The sequence below is a fragment of the Podarcis vaucheri genome, assembly GCF_965113315.1.
Source record: "Podarcis vaucheri genome assembly, chromosome: 3".
In the NCBI taxonomy this organism is placed as follows: domain Eukaryota; kingdom Metazoa; phylum Chordata; class Lepidosauria; order Squamata; family Lacertidae; genus Podarcis; species Podarcis vaucheri.
The window spans coordinates 88,561,465-88,585,426 of record NC_138761.1 but is presented as its reverse complement, the minus strand read 5'-3'; the positions used below and the strand labels follow the sequence as shown (position 1 = coordinate 88,585,426).

Genomic DNA, 23,962 nt, shown 5'->3' with positions numbered 1-23,962 from the left:
AGAATCATCCGCGACTGGACCCTAATGGTCAAGGGTACCTTTATCTTTACCTTAGAAGTGTGCAAAACGTGTCATATCTGTCTGGAAGAGTGATTGCACAATGTGAGGACCACAACTGGGCAGGGTTAGGCGTGGGGAAGCTCTCCTATATCCAAGTTCGCTATCAGGGAAGGTTGTAGCATTTCGGACTTTGTGGATAGAGAAATGCATTTCTGTCTCAGAACCCTAGAACTTACAGACACCCAATGAAGCTAAATGTTGGAACATTCAAGATGTAAAGTACTTTTTCACACGGCACAAAGTTAAACTATGGCACTCACTCCCACAGGAGGTAGTGAGGAGGACCACCAACTCAGATGGCTGATTGGGCAAATTCATGGAGGATAAGACCTATCCATGACTACTAGTCACGATGGCTATTCTTTGACTCCATGGTCGGACGCAGCAATATTTCTGAATACCAGTTACTGGAAACTGCAGGAGGATAGAGGGGTCCTGTGCTTGGGTTCTACTTGTGGGTCTCCCAGAGGCATCCCATAGGGTGGCCATTGACACTGGACTAGATGGGTTATTGGCCTGATCCTACAGGCTCTCCTTACCAATTCCACCAACTAATATGAAGGAGGCACAGCAGGCGATTGAAAAATGATTCAGCAGCTCACACTGGCTCACGTGTTATAATCATTTCTCCTTACATGTGACTTTACAGATCAAACTGAAAGAAAACAGGGGCTGCATTATCTTTCCTCCTTGCACATATCAGGAGATGAGCTGCCACATTCTGCGCTAACAGGAACTTCTTAATAACGTGCAACGGCAGCTGCACAGATAAGTACCTATACTGTAACTGACTTGCCTACTCAGAAGTAAATCCTACTGAATTCAGTGAGACTTACTCCCAGGTAAGTGAGGTTAGCATTGCAGCCTAAAACCCTCTAGCTTGCCTTTTCTTTCATATGACACTTTCTTAACCCACAATCATCTTTGGAACACCTGAAATTAAGGTTTGGAGCAGACCTGGAGAAAACTGACCACCTTCAGGCAGTGTGTGCATCTCCCCAACATGAACAGAATTTGCATTAAGCTACTTTTTTTTATACTCCTGATTTTGATTTTTTTAAAATGAGGGGTTTAATTAACAAGATTTGTTGCTAGGATCAGTCCCCAGCTGAAATCTTCAAAGCAGAGATCCTCTGTTCACAACAAAATTAAAGGTATATATGGCATTTAGTTGTCTATCTCCAAATTAAGGATGTTAAGGGAAATCTGTGCAAAAAATCATATTAGACAGGTAGACTCCTATGTTTTTAAAGCTCCTGGTTACTTTCCCAAACCAATTTTTATCCAATTGGAAAGGAAAAAACGGTGAGGGAAGGTGTCTAGAAAAACTGTGTTTTAGATAGTCTCTCTCTCTACAAATTTGATTTTGGCAAAGTCATCTTACTCAGATATAAACACACACAATCTCTGAGTGAAGTGTCATAGGCATCCATGCTGTTCTGTTGTACAAGCTGAAGAGGTGGCTCATCTGTCTGAGCTTCTGAAGAGCTTCTTAGCTAATGGCAGATACTTAATGAGCATTGATAACCACTTGATATTGCAAGAACCTGGACCTGCAGGAAACCTCCCTCCTGCCAGGATGGGGGTTAAAAGAATCCATTCTGTAGTTTTAATCTAACCAGATAAATAATAAAGGGTTTGCATTTCAGGGTTTGGTAATCAGGAAGCCCTCATAATAACCTCAACTTACAGTGTGTGCTTGTTTTTTGGCAAGTGGCTGATCTTAGGAGTCTAAAGGGTTAAGAAGGAATAGGATTATTATTTTAAAAAACGAAACAAGCATACACACATTGTTCCCTCCTCTGAAAAATGAAATGCCAAACACCACGAAAATGATGGAGAACATTCTGCAATGTGGCTCCCTGCCCCCTACACCCCAGGGAGTGGGAAGAAGAAACACATTAAGAAATTTTCTCTGGCAAAAAAGCATTCTGGGTTTTATTTTTATTTTTGGCTCTCCCTGCTAAAGCACACCTACCTGCCCTGTAAGGCTTTGAAATAGGGGAAAAACTTGAACTGTGCTCATAAATTCACTGGAAGCCAGTGTAGCACCCTGCTTGTGGTTAACGCTTAGCTGGAATGAAATATTCAACGCAGCAATAGAGAAATTAAAATAATAATTTATTTGTCAGACAAATAAATGAGAGGCACAGTGGTATATGGTTACCAAGCTCTGGCCTGGCCTCCTGCCATTATGGCCAGCACTTATATTCCCTTAATCCAGCCCCCTTTGCTCCTCCTTTGGCTGCCTCTGTCCAATCAGCCTGGTTGAATTTCCTATTGGCTGATTGCTATAACCAATCCTAAAAGATACACCCATATCCTCCTGTCCTTATATGGAACACAAAGAGCTATATATTGTTACATCTATAAATGACAAATAAGTAGTAATATATCTTACATGTGTCTCAAAACAAGGAATCTTAATTACCAGCTCACCTCTTGCCCTCCTTGCCCTATTGCCTTCTAAAACAAATGGTTAATCTTAAATTTTTATCTTAAACATATGTCAAGGATCTTGAGTTTCACATCAACATTGAAAGATCTCCTTCATTTGAAGGTTTCTAAACAAATGTCTGACAACTAATATATCAGGACTGCTTGGATGGCGTCTCTTGTCTGGCAAGGGGGGCTAGACTGGTGGCTGACTTAATTTCAAAATACAACCCTTACAACTATATGAAATCTAGCATTTCTTAAATCCTTTGCATAATTACATTTAAGACAATATATTTAATACATAACATAGGTAGCCTTTTAAAAGGAATAAGGCCTTTTTAAAGTAGAAAAGGGAACTCAGTAAAAAAAAACAGTTCCAAAAGAAGCCTCTTCAGTTTACACTCCCCCCCTTCTCCAATCAGTTGCTTTTCCCATTAGCTCTTCCCAACATTTATTGCCCTCTAACTTTCTCAGTTTAAGAAAGAAACAGCTTTAAAAAGACTTCCCAAAAATGCTTTAAAAAGACTTCCAAAAATGCTCTCTTTCTGCCAGCTAGATGCTTCTCCATTTGGTCTTGGCCTTTTAACCTTAGAAAGAAGATCTGGCTCATTTTACTGGGAGGCACATTGGTATTATTTTACTATTTACCAACTATTAATTATGTTTATCTCTGCCTTTTTTATCTTCTGTAACATGTAGGGTCAGTGTCCTCACTCAGTCTGTAATTCCAGCTTTTACGACTTTGAGAATTGTTTTCTGCTATAAATCAAAGGGGCCCCTTTGTCTAGGAGGAAAACACTGTCAAGGTTCTCTAAGCAGCTGGTCTTGTGCCTGGCATGAAACTTTTGAAAATCTAAGCTCTCTCTTTAATATACAAGTCCTGATCAAACATTAATAAAATGCAGGCTTATGCCTGATGCCTCACCAGTAGGCCACTTCTACTTTGAGTGACACACAAAGAAAAACTCAGATTGTGGTGTGGGTAAGTGGGGAGGGATTAGAAGGAAGGAGGCTGAAAACTGAGTTTAAAAGTTACTGCTACCTATCTATCTATTGACGCACGGTAACACAATTTCTGTATTGCTCAGTGGTTTAGCCAATAAATTGCCCTGGTCACCTTGCAATAGATGGCAATGCTTTGGGTTGGCCCAAATACAGGGAAATGAAAAAAGTCTCATGTAAAGAGTTGTCCAATTAACCCAAATGTACATATCATTTCCGTTTAACCAGCCCCATCATCTGGCATCCTCACATGCGTCACCTGACTTTTTTTTTTTAATCCCCTTCATTTGCTTCTAGGTCTAGCTTGCTATTTATTAATCACTGTTGCCCATATATTAAAGGAGACTGCAGGGTACTTGGGATTCAGCTCATTGAGTAGCAATTAACTGAGCTTGACTTCAGCCATAAACTTTTACCTCCAAGTCCTGCTTTGATATATGTATCAACAAGTCCAGGAGACTGAAGCTCAATTTCAGATTCATGATTGAACCAACAGGAGCGAAGCTCTGCTATTTATAAGCCTTTCAAATTGAGAGAGAGAGAGAGAGAGAGAGAGCCTCTCTTGGTCTTTGAAACTTACTGCTTGCTTTTAAAAGCCAGGTTAACCTAACACTCCATACGGCATGTTAATGATTCATACATCATTAAAATTTCAGATTTTTTTTTAAAAAACAGTAAAATGAAATTCAAATCACTAAATCTTCTATAATTTGGGTGTGGTGAATAGGAGGGTGGATTTTGATTAAAAAGTGAATGCATCACCTTTATGCAAGCTTAATATTCTGTCCAACTGCTCAGTACTCTGTACCATTTAAATTAAAAACTGAGATATACTCTTATCAGTGCAAGTCTAATACAGAGTCACTTTCTCAACTAAAAAAAGGGGAGAAAGCGGACAAATATCATAGAGATATTTGGAAACACAAAGCAACTTCTTGATCACAGCACATCAACTGTGAACTCTCTTCCAAGGGAAGATTTGCTTGGGATCTTCTTCGTTATCTCTTAAGTGCTGAGCAGAGTCTATCTGGTAGTTAATTTTTAATTGTTCTCTCCTGCTGTTTTCCCATTCAGGCTATATTTGAGCTGGTTGCTAGAGTGCCTTCTAGCATTGCTCTTCTTTCTGCTGCTGCTTTGTATTGCTAGGAGGTTGTATTTTCTGGGTTGGGCGAGATAAACTTCCTCCAGGGAAGGAACTACCTTTCAGAGAGCTGCTCTCTGAAGGTACCCTTATCTGGGTACAGTGCTATGGTGATGTTTTGTTAATGGTGCCTTGAATGTGAAAAAAATAAATAACAAGTGCAGCAGTAATCAGATTGTCAACTGAAGTGATGGAGCAATGGAGATATACAAATATATAGAAGAAAAGAAGGTCCTATGTGTTCTTCCTAGAACGGTATAAGAACGGGGCGGTATAAGAAATATATAATTTATTGCATCACATATCCTGTTCCAACTACAAGAATGCTAGTATGGGTTGAAATATTATAGAGATAGAAATGAAACTTCCAAATGATGGTTCCTTATTAAATAATATGGAACTGATTTGGGGCCCTACTATACTTTATTAAATTACGCCACCCCCTCCATCCCTCCCCCAAAATCATTTAAATAATCATGGATTTCTTGGTTGATGAAATAGCATTTTAGGTGCATTGATACATAAATCTGTTCCAAGCAGTTACTTCTGGTGAGTTGTCAAGGGGTGGTGGTAGAAATAGGATGCTTTTGAATACAAGGAGACAAAACCATCTCAGACTATAGCGACCTTGAAAGAAGAGCACATTGAGCTCCTGTCATATATGAGCGTGTGAAAAGAACAAAATGTAACATTAATGAAAGGGCATTCATTTCACTGCATTGCTAAGATAAATGTCTGCCAACCGTGTGCCGATATTTGTTTGCTACCCACAGCTTTATTCTTTGATTGGTATTTTGACTCTCAAATCTTTTCATCATTTTATGAGTATGTTTGAAAAATTCAATACGATAAGTATCTTTCACATCATCTAGAGAGATGTGCGTGGGATCTTCTGCCACATTACAAGAAGGGCCCGGGCGTAATTTGCACCATGAGGAGGGAGGAAGGCAAGCCATCCAACCACATCAACAACTCTTTCTAGTTAACTGCATTGATGCTGCTGCTATTTATCTCTGGCTGCCTCCATTTAAAGAACCCTTTAACCCTCTGGATTTTAATTGGTCCAATCTACTCCCTATACTGGGTAGAGTAGTATGGGATGTAAGCATGGGATTAATAATAAGACCTCAGACCAGATTTCTCCCAGACAACCACACTTTTACTTAAGGTTTTAGTAAGATAGCAGTAAGTTTTAGTAAGTTAAAACCGTTTTTGAGAATATTATTTTTTTAGAAAACACACACACCTTTTGCCATTTAGATAGCTTCCCACAAGAGCACATAAAAAATAAACACAGGTAAATACACCTAGTTGCACTTTCTTTTCTTTTTCTTTTTTGCTGTACACATTTTACTCCAGTCTTTTTCTTTTTCTTTCTTTTGACAAAGTAATAACCATAAATAAATAAGAATAAAAATGTGTACCGCACCACTGAGACCATTCCATTATCACTATCCAGCCTCCCATAATTTCAACACCTCTTGCGATGGTTTGACCCCTTTCCGTTTTAACAGTACAAATTCTACAAACACCTTCCATATCTCCTCAAAATCATTTCTCCTGCATATTCCCCGTCTTACCTTAATGGCACATATTAATTTATCATTAATAGCTATATCCCACACCTCTTTATACCATTCATCCATTTTATATTCTGCTTGCCCCTATCACTTCTTAGCTATGATAATTTGTGCAGTTGTCAGTAAATTTGTCAGCAAGTCCTTCATAGCCTGTGGACCTTCCACCCCATCGTAAATTGATAACAATGCTACCTCTGAACGTTCGGTCAGCTTTAACCCAGTGATTTCTGTTATCTCCTTAAACACCCTTTGCAAAAAAAAAATAATGTACATATTTACACCCCAGTTGCACCTGTTCTAGAGTGTTTTCACAACCAAGACAATACTTACCAATTTGCATCCCTCACTGTCTGGTTCAAACCAGATCCCCACCCCCTGAAATTTGCCTCTGGACCACAAACAGCCCATGTAATGGCGGGATAGAGCTGAGGAGCTGCCTCCCCAGCATTGGCATTGCCACAGCATACCTGGATGGAGCTGGGTCAGGGCAGGGTGCAGGTGAGGTCAAGGGATGTGCAGGCATGCTTGCAGCACCAGACTGGCAACCACATAGCCCCAACCTTACTGCTGCCCAGCTCGCCCCCCAGGACACAGGAAGTGTCATGTAAGCACCTCTGCTCTACCACACAAGCTGTTACTGCTTTGAACGCCCCCCCCCAAACATCCCACCATGCTTGAATTATTGGTGGAGGGGGAAAGCTGTGACATTGAGTGCCCTTTAATGTAATTCACATGAACTTTTACCAAAACATGGCCACCACCAAAGTCTTCTAAAGGCAGTAGATAAAATGGGCAGCACAGAAAAAGGTAATGAACTAATTCCCCTCTGGCTTTCTTGTAATTTGAGCCCTGAAGCCACATCCACCACTACTAAGGTGTTATGTCTGACTTCATTCCATTGTGTGTCCAAGCAGATCATTCTATTATTTGCCCAAGTAGATGGGAAGAGAGACTGGGCAGGAAGGACAAAGAAAAGACTATCTCCATCCGGCTGTGTATTGTATTATCATGCTGAGAGCCTCTTTCTGCATCAGTTTGCACTTAAAGGAGGGAGAAAAGCCAACATGAAAATTCATTTTCATGCATGTTTCTCCTAACTTACATATTTTTGTATGCAATTTCACCCGAGACATGTTTTTGCAAGTTGTTTTGTCTAATATAAACATTCCGTATGTTTTTATTATTATTGGAGAACTGCACTACCCAAAAAAAATAGGAAAACACAGATTTTGAAAAATGGCCACATTTCAATTTTTTTGTTTGAGAAGTGTAAACTTGGTAGGTTTGTATTAAAATGCATACTGCATTGACTTTCTCAGCCATCTCTTAATTAGCAGGGTGTATTCCTAGTCCTTGCCTTGCAGCATCTGCACCTTTAAATGGTTATTCATCCAGAACTCAATGTGATCACGTCTTGCTTAGGTAGACCCTAAGCAGAGCCTGCATTCAGTGCCAGGGCTCAGTTCAGAAAGGAATTTTGGCTTTTAAAAGAGTTCAGATATTTCTCCCTTCATCCTTGCATAGTTGCAACTATTCTGTGCACACCTGGTATCAGGGCAAAATATCCATGACAAAGAGCATTTTTTCCAAAGCAAGTTTCATAGGATGAATCAAACAATGAATGTACTAAGAGGATGGGGCAGAGATTTAGAAAAACCCTTGGCCAGTGCTACTTAAGTGAATGTGGGCAAAATTTATAATATATGAAAATTATATTTAGTTTTCTGTCATTCCGAGTAGCTTTCAGAATTACACACAAATTTTGATAGTATCACAAATTATTAGAACACTCTTTGAATTTTTCACAAAACTTTCCTTCATCAAGATAACCTAAGCATACCAATTGTATGTTCAGACTCTGCATTTATGTAATCACTACAGTCTGCAATCAACTACATGCATAACCATCTGCAGGTAAGAAAGGGCTCTCTTTTCATAAATAAAATCAACACAGCAGTTAGTTTTTTACTCATACTAAAGCACATAGCTGCCATTCATTAGAATACTGCATGCGTTAAAAGCATAGCCGATATTTATATAACAACTAACAGACACAGATTATGCACTAACAAAAGCTTCTGTATGGCACACATGATCATATTAAACTGCAACCCTAAATACTGTTCCTAGGGAGTAAACCCCATGGAACACAGTGGGCTTTCCCTCTGAGTAAGCAAGCATACATCAGATTGTGATGCACATGAAAGAAGTCGCTTTCCTCTCCAAAAGCTACACAGGAGTGCATTGGCGGCCTCCAATGTGAACTGGCAAACCCCGCTGAAGATCTAACGTGTTGCTTTACTGCATTGCTTCCACTTGGCTACACCAGTCAGCTCAGGTTTGAGTAAAATCATTGACTGAACTGCACAAATAACACATTGACCTGAATTTTCCCAATGCCTTTTTGGTACTCCCGTAGCCTGGAGCAAAATATTAATGTTTAGGTACAGGGGGGAAAGCTTTTTTAAATGGGTTGGCTGCCATGTATAACATTTTTCCAAGTTTCTAGGCAATTGCCTTGCTTTTTCCAAAAAGACAGCTGGGTAAATGGATACAAATATACCCAGAACTGCTGAAAATATATCACACAACTCAGTGCAGAAAAAGGGTTTGGCTTTGTAACGCTGCATAGCAGATCTCAAAATATTTTTTCCTTTTTTAAAAATCTAGATCAAAGCTGTCAGAACAAGATTCTTGATAGCTGCTTTAATAAATAGCCAAAAGATGGATTGACTGACATGTTTTTAAAGAAGCAGGTATGAATCACTCTGTCATAGGGCCAGTTCATGTGTGTCCCACTGTCAAAATTTTACATGCATCAAGGAATTAAGAGAATAACACATATATGAGAGCATGAGGGCGCAACCTGCAAATTTGCTCTTGCAGAGTGCATGGGATGGACATGGGTGTATACATGACTTCTATATCTCATGGCACATTGAGTTTGAACACAGAAAATCGCAACTGAACTAGTCCCAGCTGGAATGATAATACCTTTGTCCCATTTGCTCATCCATCCATGCCCAGTCACAGAAAACCAATTGGTTTGAATTCTAATAATACATTGGACAACATGTGGTTCCTCTTTGTCCTTAGCGTCTCTCACCCAGGCAAGTAAAATCATGCCATGCATTTATTTGTGTGGATTCAATTGTTATTTGTGCTGCAGGATTTTTGCCTACTCATGAAAGGCTGTTCTAAACAGTATCAAGTAGGTGTAGGTGTCTGTAGTGATGGGAAAAGGCCTTTGCACATTCAAATTCCATGTGACCTAGAAGCCATGAGGCAACTGCCTCAGGCGGCAGGATCCACAGGGGCAGTAGATCTGGCCTCCAAGGGATGCAGTGCCCACTGCTGCTGTTGTAGTGGCGGCAGCAGTAGCAGCGGCACACTCCTCAGAGGCTGGATTTGCCCCCACAATGCCTCCTCTACAGCAGTCTCTTGGCAAATAGGAGGTGCTGCTGGCCTCCTCCCGTCCTTGTTCCTGATGTAATCTTTATTCCCCCCTTGTTTCTGATGTAGATCTTCACTCGCTCCCTCCTCCCTTGTGGGGATAGTGGGAGGTGCCATTTTGTGGTTAGCCTCAGGTGCCATAATGCCTTGGGCCAGCCCTGACCCCAGTTGTGCAGGTTTTCAAGTCATATGGAAGCCTTTGTGTGTATATGAAAGCTCCTCCCTTGCAGTTATTTGCAACGCACCAGGGGAGGAAGGGCTCCTCTGTATGCATAATACTGTACTCCTTGTTGTGTGCTGGCAGACATATCTTCTGAAGAGGGATTACACAGAAACCGTTTATACTAGCTTGCATGCAAGATCTGGGAAGTGTGGAGTGGCTGAAAGTAGACAGGACAGAGGATATAGGAGAAAGGAGGGGTTTTACCTTATTATGCAGATGAGAATAAATATATGGAGGAGGAAGCCTTTGCCCAAGGCCACACAGAAATGCAAATGTCCCAAGGCCCATGCCTCATCAAAAATGTATGAATCCTTTCTATAGTACACCAAAGTATCCCCAAACCTTTTGCAAACGTAACTATCTTGTAAAAATAACTGCCAGGCACAGCAAAATGAACCCACAAAACAACACTTCAGGGGCTGAAAAACAGAAGAGAATGTTAAGTGCTATTCATCGAGTAGTAGAAAGTGTGTCAGTTGAGCATGTTCACAAGATCACCCAATAAAGATAAACATATTCAGCAGAAGGAGGGGAGCTGAATCCAGAGTTGGCAAAGCAGAGAGTACCGCTTCAGTCTGTTGACGACAAATGGCCATTTCTAATGCTTGCCTACTAATATCGCTCTGCAAGTTGAGGCCCTAGAAAACCGACCGCTGAAACCTCAAGCCCATACTGCTCCACACTGCATTGCCTTTCTCATAGCAGAGAGTTTTTAATGTAGGGCAGCAGTAGAAGAAATGTGCCTCTCACCTGATTCTAAAACTTCAGCGCACTTTACCTCCTCAACCTGCTGCCTATATAGACTCACAATGCTTTTGAAGGAAGGCTTCCATTCCCACCCTTGTTCATCATATGCAGCATTGTTTTTGTTCTGCTGCTGTTTGCCTTCCTACAAAAACTACATTTTCCGTCTTGCTGTCTACCGCAGCAGAATTTTAAATAATTAATTGCAAAATTATGGTGTTTTTTTCTTATGTTATCCTGCAACATTCACTTCAAAGCAAGGCCATTAAGTTCACTGTAAAGGAAGCACAATGCAAATTGGAGCAGGTGGGGATCATCAATGATGTATCATCTGAGGTCTGAAAACATCAATAACAGTGAACACTGATTCAGTTCACTGTTTTGGACATGGTGCAATTAAGTGCACACCAATAATTTCTAATCCCGTTTCCATCAGAATTCTGACTTTCCTAAAGTAGCCTTAATGAATAACCTATTAGCAACTAATAAAAACCATTTAATGAGGCTAATCGTACTGGGTTAAGTCCAGAGTGCAGTTTCAATGGACAGAAGGACCTCCTTATGTTCGCAGAAGGGGCTTTTATCCAGCAGAGACTTCCACTGGAAGAACAAGGAGGGGGCAATTTCCAGTGGTTCTCCCTTATACCCATTTTTTTGTAACTCCCACACTGTCCTGTAGCGTCACCTGGGAAGCCTTTTCTTTAATAGCATAGAGGGGCTGCAGCGGGAAGGAGGAATCAGAGAAAATTTCCACACACCCCTTGCTCAGGGGAGAGGGAAGCTGGTGGCTCCAATAGCAGAACTGCTACCAGGGTGCAGTCAAGGCCTAGTCAGTAGGGTGGCCAGCTATGCATTGCCTAAAAAAAAGAAGACCTGTGTTACCCCCCAAAAAAACCCGTGAGGCACCAATTTGCATATGGTAACTTCTATGTATAGGTACAAATTTAGAAGTAATTACTATAATTTAAATAGAAACACAGTATCTCTCACCACAGTTGGGAAGACGCCAGGTGACCGATGTGCTTGCTCAATCTGCTGCTAACTGTTGATCAACAGCTTGAAGGCTCCTGCTGTCCTTCTAGATGGTTCTTTATACTTAAACCTTGCTTGGGCCTTATCTGCATTATGCATTTAAAGCAGCATCATAGCACTTTAACAGCCATGGCTTCCTTCAAAGAATCCCAGGAGAGGCAGTGCTGAGAGTTGTTTAGTAGGCCTCTCATTTCCCTCAGAGAGCTACAGAGTTCCCTGGGAAGAAGGATTGGTTGTTAAACTTCAGCTTCTGCAAAGTTACTGGGTCATGCATGTTCAGACCATGTACTCTTTAACCTACCATTTCTGGTAATCTATCCCAATGAAGAAAGAGTATAAAAATATCATGAATGTGAGATGTACTATTAATTACCTCACATGTTTTATCTCTTATGTCTCTTCTCACGATAATTTAGAACCATATATTTTCCCTTCAAGTATTTCTTCCATTCTTTTTTAAAGAAAATGGTAGTAAAAAGAAACTGTGCTCTTGTGAACAACTGCAACAAAGTAATTAAAAGTATTAGGGGAAACACTGTTATAATATGAGGTTAGAATGTTTACAGATCTTCAGATTACAAATTTGCTTCAAGTGCCCTAGGACAGCCTTTCTCAGCTTTGAGTCTCCAGATGTTGTTGGGCTGCAGTTCCCATCATCCCTGAGCACTGGTCCAGCTAGCTAGGGATGGTGATGATGAAGAAGAAGAGTTTGGATTTGATATCCCGCCTTTCACTCCCTTTAAGGAGTCTCAAAGCGTCTCACATTCTCCTTTCCCTTCCTCCCCCATAACAAACACTCTGTGAGGTGAGTGGGGCTGAGAGACTTCACAGAAGTGTGACTGGCCCAAGGTCACCCAGCAGCTGCATGTGGAGGAGCGGGGAAGCGAACCCGGTTCCCCAGATTGCAAGACTACCGCTCTTAACCACTACACCACACTGGGAATAAACTAGGCCAGTCCTGCTATTAGGCAGAGTCAGTTGCCTCAGGCAGGCAGTTTTGAGTGTCATAAAAGAGCAGTAAATTGTTAGTTATTTAATGTAATATTATTGTTTTCTGTTTTGTTTTTTACTGCCAGGAAAGGAGAGAAGCACTTGTGGCATTTTCTGCCTCAGGTGTCATAAAATAACTTGACCAGCCTTGGGTACTTGGCTTGCAAAGGGAGTGTGTCATGGGCTACCCCATTTTAGGCAGCAAACTGTATTGGGCCAGCCTTGGGGGTAGAAGAAAGAAGCCAGAGTTCTACCAAATGAAGTCAGTGGGCTGCCCAAGTATGGTGCAAAGGGAGATGTGACAGTTTTGAGGCAGCTCAGCTAGGCCTACCCTGGGAAGAATGTTAGCAGTACCCACATTCCCAAAGACGGCAGATCTCAGCACAAAACTCAGCACCCTCTTCCCATTTATTGCGGAAGTTTTGCTTTCCTGTAAGGAAAAAGAATAACAGATTGTCATTACTGAGGAGATATAACTCTCCTTTATTTTCCTTGGAAGAGCAACCACAATAACTCACCCAAGAATAGTTATCTTCCAGTAAATATCTAACTCAAGCAGGGTGGTGGTGATGACAAACGATATGAATCTAGCAAAGCAATGTTATAAAGATCAATATTTCCAACCACTTGAGGGGTGTATGTCTCAGTGCGTATCTCTCAGCATGCACCCCATCCCCTCTCAAGTAAAAAAGAATATTTCAAACGTATTCTGCAGCTTCAGACACTTTTGTTAATGGTAAGCAAAGAAATGCTACTTCAGTTCACTGAGCAAAGAGCTAACTAGAATGCTGTGAGCACAGATTTTAATCTGGGACAAAGTCTCAAACATTACAGTATATAATGGGCACATTTTGCATGGCTGGATTTTCCCCTAAGAGAGGAGGAATGGGGTGGTTGCTATTTCTGGGTTTAAGAAAGATGGTAACGAAAACGAAAAAGTGGCTGCATGCTACTGTTTGTCAGGGAGGAGGCAGTTGTCTTCTACCTAGGCAATAACAGTATTAGTGAGAGAGTCAAACATTAATCCATGTGTAGTGTTTTCATGTCTGAGATGGCAGTTTGCCTGGAGGAATTACCCTGTAATTGTTATCTGTGGTATCAACTGAAAATTTAGATCAATCAGTGATAAGGTGTAGGAAACACCGGTATCAGAAATATTCCCTTGCAACTTGGCACCAGACTTGAATGTATAGCTCTCTCAGTGTAAGGCTACAAGGAATAATTCACAAGGGAAATCAATAATATTTTAAGAAATTGCCTAATACCTGCAGCAACTTTAGTGGAATTGTGCTTGCCGACAATGTCTTTCCTGTTCTATGGACAAATACCTCAGAGAAAAATTCCTGGCTTGTCTCCCAATCCTACATCTAGTAGCTTATTTTCAATGCGACTTCAGTCCAGAAGAAATTGCACTTTTCCCTGCTGCCATGTTCACAAGCAGATGCGCGCGCGCACACACAAACATAAGAAGAACATCATTCTGTTCAACAAGATACCTGTGAGAAACCTGCAAGCAGGATTCGAACACTCTCCCTTTTTATAGCTTCCAGGAACTGGTATTCAGAAGCATTGCTGACTGTGGAGGCAGAGCTTAGCCATCATGGCTGGTAGCTGTCGATAGATCTCTCCTCCCTAAATTTGTCTAACCCTCTTTTAAAGCCATCTAAGTTGGAGGCCATCCCTGCTGCTGCCTCAGAGAGAGAAGGAGAAACACTATTTTATTCCAGACATTAAAACAGGGCTTAAATCAATGACTGCATAATTAACATCACTAATGAACAGAAATTCTGCTTTCTCACACAAAGAGAGGGGATAGATAACATCCCCTGGAAGTTAGACTTAGACCAATTCTTTCTCTTTTTTTAGACATATGTTCCTAAAGGATCTTGAAATCTCACCCCAAAATTGAATTGACCTATTGCTGCAGCATGTTAATTTACAACTGAATATAGCGATAGGGGCATATCTCTATATTGAGGTCAAAAGGGTTGTTCTGAAATGAAAGCATACTCTTGGGCCATCATTATGGGAATTTATGATAATAGCTAATTAGTACCAGCCTGGAAATTAGCATTTGTTGCCCCCACGAGTGGGGAAAACCAGTGTATGCTCTGAAATGCTCTGAAAGGGACTGTCTGAATTCATCCATGGGCGTGCTGGGAGCTCACATATTTGTTTTATTTATTCCCTGCCTTACACCTTAAACAAGAATGAGAGTTGGGGTTTTGCTACTTCAGAATGCGGAACGTGGTCAGAGAAAGTCATCGTAAAGAGAACTCCCAACGTTAACTAAGTCAGCACATTATGGAGAGGACCCCTACCATGTCAGAGATGAGGGGCATTATTATCACTGGATATCATAGACTTCATTTACCCAGAGTTCTGTCTCTTGGCCTGGTGCTAAAAGCTCTAGGTCCACATGTTGCTCCTGTGTAAGGCACTCACAGTTTGAAACAGAGGTGGGGGCCACACACATGCTCCTGTTCCAGGGCTAGCCTCATCCTGTGCTGTGCATAGTCCTCTATGGAGGAACCCTTTATATGTGAGCTTCTCTTCACATGCAGGGGGATCCACATGATCAGGATACCCACACGGCTGCATGGCACCCCAGCTACAATTAGCCCAGGAATGTGGTGTTGGCAGCCCCATTCCTGCTTCAAACTCTGCTTTACACATGAGGGATGCATAAATATAGCTGGAGCGTGATGGAGTTGGGACTCCTTAAGAGAATGGGAATGTGGTTGAATGTCAGGAACTGGTTATCCTGGATGTGGATAGCACACGTATGTTTGTGTTACTGCCCTGCCTCCAGTTGGGATGAATCCCATGCATCAAGAGAAACTGCAAGAGTACATTTTGTGATACTTCAAAGCCAGCAAAGTATGTTGCCACTAAGTTCCACCCAGAGTAGACCCATTGAAATTAATCACTTTGTCATGTCCAGTAACGACAATGAAGCTACTCTAAATAGGACTAGCATAGGATACCTACCCAGTATCTTCTGGTGGACGCTGTCTTATATGGGTGAGCCCTGGTTGCTTTATCTAGTTACAGAGAGCAGTGGTACTTTGATCGGCTTAGGTGTTTGATAGCTGCTGTTTTAATTTCCTGTAATGTCTCTGGTACTGGGCAGACATGAAGCTGTGGAAACTACTTTGGGGTTTTTCCTTGACCTCCCCCCCAAAAAAATGTCACCCAGCTGGGGCCAAGAGGAAGAGAGTAGCTTAGAAAGCAGGATACACGTATACTCTGGGGTGGCTTGATCTAATTTTAAGTGTATCTCAGCCCAGGACTTCGTTTTCAGAATGAGGACTCAGGCAACCATTCTTTGATACAATAATCCATTCCAGGTGGGTGGCTATTCCAATTCTGTCTGGTCTGTGAGGATACACAGGCATCTGACTGGACACTGCTGGAGACAAATGTTGCTCTGTATGGGATGTTTTTATCTTTCTCGTCCAGACTGAGGAAAAGCAATTCATATATTCTGATGTGCTGCCTAAATTAAAAGGGGGAAAGGCAATTGAAGCATACTCGGCAGCGTCTATGTTTGTCAATAACCACATAACAAGTATATTAGTTGTAATTCCTCAGCTTTCATCCTGAAATTGATAACTCTGTCAGAACAAGTAAGTAAATTAAAGGACAGCATTCACTTATTATATGTCTAGCTCTTAGCCGGAAGAGTCCTTTACAACCCTCACAACATTCATCTTCAAAATGAAACTGTGAGGCAGGCCATTTGAAAAACACTCATTTTGCACAGAGAATTAGCGTGAAAACCAGTGATTTGGGGTTTGAGAAGACACATTTACCCAGTAGTGCAGCAGTAAAGTCTGGCGTGCAGGAGTCCATGACGACATAGCCCCATGGCCACTCAGCCAATGAGAGCTCAAAAATGGCAGGCAGCTATGTTGATTCTTGTAGAATAACTTCCAAAGAGCAGCATTAGTCGCGTAATACCCAATTTATTGTCTAATAACAGTCAAAAAACTGAGCTGGCAAGGATGGTGGAGTGGTTCACACATTGGACTTCAGCTGGGGAGACCTGGGTCCACATCCCTGATCACCTATGGGGAGTGTATCACTGGGTGACTTTGGGCTAGTCACTGAGCCTAGCCTATCTTAGCAAAGGATCCTGAGCCAGGGCAGATCTGTCCTCCAGCCCACCCACGCCCAGTTAAAACTCCTCCAACAGATATCATAATTGCTTCTGCTGTGAATAAAGTACCAGAGTTGCACTTCCCCACATTTGTGGGGCAGGGGGCTCACAGCAGTCCACCATCCATCGTTGGTGGAAAGGACCAATACTCCTCTAGCATTGAGGAATGAGGTGGCAAAATAGGCAAAACATGAAGGAAAACTAGAAAGCTTGCCACATTAGCTATTGTTCTCTGGATGAAGAATGCAGTCCTTCAAAGTGTAGTAGGATAATTCTTACCACTCACATATACATTATTATAAATAATCCATGGCTATGCCCCTGTTTTCTGGAGAAGACCACAGCCAACATGTCAGATGTCAATGATAAATAGGGTTTATGGCTGCACCGGTCACTGAGAATCGGAAGCTTTCTGTCAAAAAAGTTAGGTGATATGAGATCTGTCTATAGCTGGACCTTACCTCCAGACCCATTAAAGTCATCACCATGCATCATAAATTCACTTTTACTTGCAGTCCTACTGTAGTGCTTTGAAGCCCTGCCAGGAAAGGTTCTTGACTAAAAAGCAACTCTAAGTGAAGTCACACAGCCTGGATTACGGCAAAGGATTTGTAAAGCTTCTTCCCGGATCCCAAACACCATCTTCTTTCAGTCACAACATGAACATGTTCTTTGTCCAGTCCAGTGCGAATCATCAAGGGAAGCCAATTTCAGAACAGCAATTTGGTTTGATTTTTGTAAATGTAGGCAGATCTACGAAAATCCATGTGAATTCATCACCATGGTAACTCTGCTTCGGTGGCTTTTTCTCTTTTAAATTGATCAGAGGTCACTAGCTAACTTATTGAGAGCTGGGTTGTTACAATGATGATGATGATTATTAAATGTCCATACACACCCCTTCATAACTTTGAATATAGCAACATTTCTAAGAGCTTAAATTCTAAGACCTAGCCCAAAATAAAAAGGTGGAAGGAAAGCCGGTATGAAGATTTTAAAGTATGCAACACTCTATTGCCTTAACGGAGCAATCTTAGGGGAAGGAGTGGCAGTAGGCAAAGTGCAAAATCCAAAGCTTTCTTGGAGTGTGGTGTAATGGTTAAGAGCGGTAGACTCATAATCTAGTGAACTGGGTTCGCGTCCCCGCTCCTCCACATGCAGCTGCTGGGTGACCTTGGGCTAGTCACACTTCTCTGAAGTCTCTCAGCCCCACTCACCTCACAGAGTGTTGTGGGGGAGGAAGGGAAAGGAGAATGTTAGCCGCTTTGAGACTCCTGGAGGGGAGTGATAAAGTGGGATATCAAATCCAAACTACTACTACTACTATTCTTCTTCTTCTTCTTCTTCTTCTTCTTCTTCTTCTTCTTCTTCTTCTTCTTCTTCTGCCAGCTGAGTGGAAGGTAGGGTGGGTGTGTTTTCTCCTTAAACTGCTCTCTCCCATTTTTCTGCCTTAAAAAATCCTTTCTGTTATGCCCAGTTGGAAAGAAAATGTGTGTGCCAGTTCTGTTCCAAAGGCAAATCCAAAATTTCCCCTCACCCACTGGCCCCCCTGAACGCATCTTTTTTGCCCTTTCTGCTGTCAAACTGCTGGTGGCTAAGAGTTCCACACTTGCAGCAAAGAGGCCTCCACTGGTAGACTTTCTGCTCCATAAAATCCAGCTCCTGGGCAGACTTCCTAGAGACAGCCTTCCCAGTGCACTCTAGATCGCAGAACACTCAGGTTGAATCATTTATGGAGATGCCAATTTGAAAAATGTTTGCATAACCTGCTTCAGTTTGTCTTGAAATGTATATTTAAGAGTTTGTGCTTTTGCAGCTGAAGTTGTGCATAAGAGCCCTATTCAGGCATTAAAATGCAATGTTCAGAAGACTCAAGAAGGATCAGTGTGGATGAGTGTGTTAGCTCTCTCTCACACTCTCTCACTCTCCACAAACACACACACACACACACACACACTTCCCATCACATGGACTAATGGAACTGCACAAAGTGGGGAGCCCCCTGTATCCTTAAAGGTTCTTCACACAATTTTGAAACCTGATTTCCAGGGTTAGGAGACCTTCCAAAGTAAATTTGATTTATTATGCAAACTATCCATGCGAAAAAGCAATGAAGTACAGAGAGAGAGAATAATGTAAGTGCCGCCTAAATACGGCTGAAATCATTATTATGCATTTAGCATTTGTCAGTGATACATATTATAAACAAACAGGAGTAACAGTTAAATGTTACAAAATGGAATGCACTTCAATGGTGGCTAGAAAATGGCATGCCATGCAATGTGAAATTTAGGGTGTCTTGTACCAGGGGTGGCTAACCTGTACCCTCCAGATGCTGTTGAAGTAGAACTCCAAGCTCCCCAGACCACTGGCCATGCTGGTTGGGGCTGGTGGCGAATGAACATTCAACAACATCTGGAAAACCAAAGGTTGGCCACCCTGATCCTATATATATAATAATATGTAGCTGTACTGTGGCTGAGATATATATATGTTCTGCATATAAACAATTGCCTTGGAGTTTGGTTTCTCCACTCATTATGCTGCATGGGAAGCCAGTTTGGAAATGAGAGCAGCTTTCAAAAATAGTTTGTGATTATCAAACCCCTGTCTTTCTAGGGGGGGAGAAACCACTGACCACACCTAAAGTACCTTTTTGTACCTCAGAAAAGCAGCACATGCCCATTGAAAAATTAATTTTAAGTACAGGGAAGTGTACACCATTAAGACAATGTGCAGCGTGTACTGAAGTGCATTGAAAGATCATGAATTAAAATCAGTTTGTCTTTAAATTGCATGGCACCCCTAAGTTAAAGTCTGGTGAACTGAGAGCCCCGCAACCTTGTATTGATCCAGTTGGCATTTATGATGGTGAGAAACACAATACCATGATGGCAAGAAGCACAAAGTGTTTTGCACAGTCATATTTCCAGACTATCACACTGCCTCACTTTAGGCTCTGCAGAACTTCGTAAGATGTTTGTTTTGTGAGTCTTGTTTTTTCAGTGAGTAGAGTGCTCTAGAATTGCTGGCACATTTACCCCATACAATTAATTTGTAGGCAGGCCTAAGAGAGGTCACATGGAAAGATTAAATAATTATGAACAGGACTGTATCCAATACACCACAGTGACCAGTTCTGACTCATTTTCACGTTTTACCTCATTCCCCTCAATGTCTTCATAGTATTAGGACAAGGATGGGACAACCTGTGGGCTCCATAACCACCATATATTTGAAGCAACCCCCCCCCCCAAAAAAAAAGAATTCTGCGATCTACAGTTTACTTATAACAGAAGTACAATTCCCAGCATACTTAACAAGCAACAGTTCCCAGAATTCTTTGGAGGGGGTGCTTTAAGTTTATTTAGTGTATGCAGCCTAATTCTGCAGTGACAGATTGAATTTGAATCACTTTCTGAAAAGGTGGGAGTCATTTCAATCCTGCCTTCTCTCCCCTAGATGGAGCTCTGAAGTCATATTTAGAGAACAGGGTATTTCATTGGCTGCATTCGTTTTATCTTCCCACACTGTTATTTATGACCTCACCCTTCATCGAGAGCAAGAACAAACCACCATCTTGGCCGCAGCCCAATTTTATTTTCTTACATGGAGAATCTAACTTGTGTAAGGTGACTAGCTGCAAGCAAACTGATTCCATTCTTTGGTGGAATTGCAGGGACACCTTTTCTAATTGGCTACAAAAATTGTACAAATGTACAAGTATTATTGATTGAGCTAAATCTTTGCCATTAAAATTTGCATGGGTGGAAATATTTAAAAAAGGGTAATCTATTATTTCTATAATTTCTAAATTCTGCAGGCCTAGATCCTAAGATAGAAGTTGCAGGTGGCAAGTTAACCTAACAGCCTCTCTCTGCAGGATTTGGCCAAGGGCTGACTTCTGCACAGTGCGGGACAGAGTGCTGGGGTCTGCTGGGAAGGGGCAAATCACCCAAAATAGGAAAACCTTCTGCCTAATTTTGGACAATGTCCTGTTAACTATATCACCAGGTGAGACATAACTCAAATCTTTTTAGTTTATATTTTTATTTCCCCCCCCCCCAAATAGTGCTTATGGTTTTTGGCATTTAGAACATCCTAACATTATGCCTCAATTCTGCCCTGGAGGGATTTTTGCCACTGAATCAAATTAAAGAAAATGCTCTGTTGAATCAAACATTCTTTCTACAAATATATAAGACTAGTTTAAAGGACTGCAAGAACTATTGCCTCCACCTGGACACTCTGATGTGTTTGTTTTTCACTTTGCAAACAAAATGGGTTGTATTCAGATTGACCTCAGGACTGCCGCTTCAAATTTAGAGTTAAGAGCTTGAAGCTCAATCTTTCCCTGCTCATTTGAATTGGTTTCAAACAGTCGTTGCCCCTAAAGCAAACAATGTACTTGGAGCCTTGTGGGCAATATTTGCAAGCTGACCTTATGCCTATCCATGCTGGTAAGAGGCAGCTGGGAAAGAGGGTCATTTAGTGGCTATATGCATTAATTGCCACATCCAAGGAAACTCAGAAGCCTATTTGCAGATACTTTGCTCCTCTTCATAAAAGCAACAACTAACTATCCTGGACGAAGATGCCATAGTAAGTTTTTGGAGGACTGAAAAACACTGAGGACAGCAGTGGCTCTCCTCCAGTTCCACAAGGCTATTTATTTTCTGGACCCTCACACCAGTCTGACTTTTGACCCAATTATGGCACTCTTACAGCCTTAGTTGACAAGACTTTGCCTAGAGATTGATAGGGTAATTGCACACCATTGATCTCATTAGATCGTCAGCGCCATTTATCATGAAGTATTGAAGATTGACAGAGATTTGTGGATCTGCTCCAGAACAATGCTGCTCATTTCCGTCATAAAGGTCAGACAGACAGATATGGCAGGCAAATTGTTAATCATCTCCCCTGGGATCTTACACAGTTCTATTTTACCCCTGCTTCAGGTTCTATATGAATAAGTCATCAATAGGCAAGATTTGACAATAAATTTGGCATGTCTTCCTCGCTGCCATCTAATTCAGCCACAGTGTAACCTTGATGCTCACAGTGTTTGGCCATGATGAGACTAGATGCAACTGGTATTGAACCCAGACCCGATCAATCATGAGGGAATAGACTGGAATACAAGGTGTTCAAGCCTTTTCCATGATCTCAAATATGTAGCTGTAAATAGCCTGGGCTATGCAGCTGTGCTTGGAAGTTCAGGCTACAGGACTGGCATGGACTCCACTCTCTCTTACCAACACCTATGTTTTGGAAGAAGACCACAAACCTTCTGAAAAAGTTATGGGGAGAGCCCAATGAATGCCTTCCTTGCCTTGAGCCTAGACTACCCACTGGGGTCTTCTGGGTCCACCCTTAGTGATGGCCCAGAAGCTTCAGGAGCTACAGAACATGGCAGCACACATTACATTAAGTATGGGTTGCCAAGATCCTGTTGCATTGACAGTGCACTGCACTGACTTCCCATTCCTCTCCTGCTTTAAAAAGGCTTGGACTTTGAAAACGCTCACAAGACACAGTAGAGTAACCCCTGAACAACCAGAACCACTTCCTTGACCATACCTTCCAAGTATCAAGTTCCAAGAGTAAGGCTACACCCCTCACTGCCACCCTTTCCCAATGCCATTTGAGTAATCTGTAGCAATACCAAGGTGGACATGGTGGCCCTGCCCACGCAGCAGCCACTACTGAGTGAGTTGGACCAGACGGTGCCCTTCTATGAGTGGGGAACCTCCTTCCACGGGACTTGGAAGCAGAGGAGGTTGGAAGGGTTTTGCTGATTTCTCTTCCTTACTGTAGTAGCCCCCCCTCCTCCCACGCCATGCTCCACATTCTTTTGGCAAAGGGCCCCCATTCCCTTGGAACAAACTTTTAGGACCATAGGGGAGCAGAGAACCAAGAATGTTCCATTTGCTGAGCACAATTCTAGATATAAACCAGTACATTCACTTTTCACCATACACTTTACTGCATCAACTACAGCCCCATTCATTTGATTTTTTTCCATAGAAGGTACCAAGAATTCATCCTAGTGATTTTTTTAAAAAAATAATCACATCTCTTTTTAGCCGAACTCCTCACTCAGTTTCTAGAAAATGCTTGCGCTACATCAGATTATTCCCATTAATGATTTTGTGTCACTATAATGGATAGGAGGGGGTCTTCCCCTGAGTGTTATTTTTTTCCGTGTTTTAATTTATTTTTGTTGTGTCATTCATCAGTCATTATACCCCCGTCATCATTATACCCAATACGGCTTTGTTCCTTTTTCCTGTAAAGACCAGCAGCTATGCCAGTCAGAAATAATACAACTGTTACTTGTTTTAATCCTCTTGCCAAGCCTTTTAGAGAAGCCTCACTTGTTATTGCACTAATGGCTGCTTCCTAATACTAAAAGCCAACGTACTTGTTTGTGGTTCATTATTTCCCGCACTGTGATCTCAAAAGCCACTCAGGCAAGCATAATAAGGTTATGCATTTTAAAATAAGGAGGCAAAGTTTGTTCTACTCTAGTCGTCTGGAAAAGCTACATTTCCTTACTTTTCAACAGCAGAGTTCATGCACATTAATATTGCACCAGGCAGTTTCTGAGATTCATTTACATGCGCCTGCCAACATTCCTTTACATGTACCTTCCATGACTATTCTGCCAGTCAGAGAAAATTTAAAAGCTTCTGTGCATCTGGTCAGTGCTAATGAAATATATAGAGTACACAAGCAACATAGGAGCAGGCATTGCTTGATTATTCTGCAAATATCCTGCTATGAGCCATGCAGGTTACTTCCCCCACCCCAAGAGTGTTTGGTCCAGTCACAAGGAACCCTAATTGTCACACCCGTGGCTTGAGACTAGCATAACCCTTCACTAATTCCAAGCTAAAGCGTGGTTGCTTTCCATGACTGCTCATGGTGCATCAAGTATTTGTTTTTTCTTCTTCTTCCCTCTCACTCTTAAAAGTGGGGAACAAGGGACAGGAAAGGCTACGGGAGAGATCCAACAAACTAGTTATGTTAGCACAAGGATTTGTGCTTGGGCAACAGAAGTTCCTTTCACACTTCATTCTCTTAGTGCCTTAAGTCACAGTTATGCATTACCTGCAAAATATTGTGGAGAC

The 23,962-nt window shown here is 41.7% G+C and overlaps 1 long non-coding RNA gene across 1 annotated transcript in view; it reads right to left on the bottom strand.

Moving 5' to 3' along the window:
- LOC309529962 overlaps window positions 1-12,045 on the bottom strand; it is a 104,613-nt gene extending 92,568 nt beyond the window's left edge. The window contains exon 1 of the long non-coding RNA XR_014218560.1: window positions 11,633-12,045. This is a non-coding gene — a long non-coding RNA (uncharacterized lncRNA). The remainder of the gene's footprint in view (window positions 1-11,632) is intronic.
- Window positions 12,046-23,962: the final 11,917 nt, after the last annotated feature.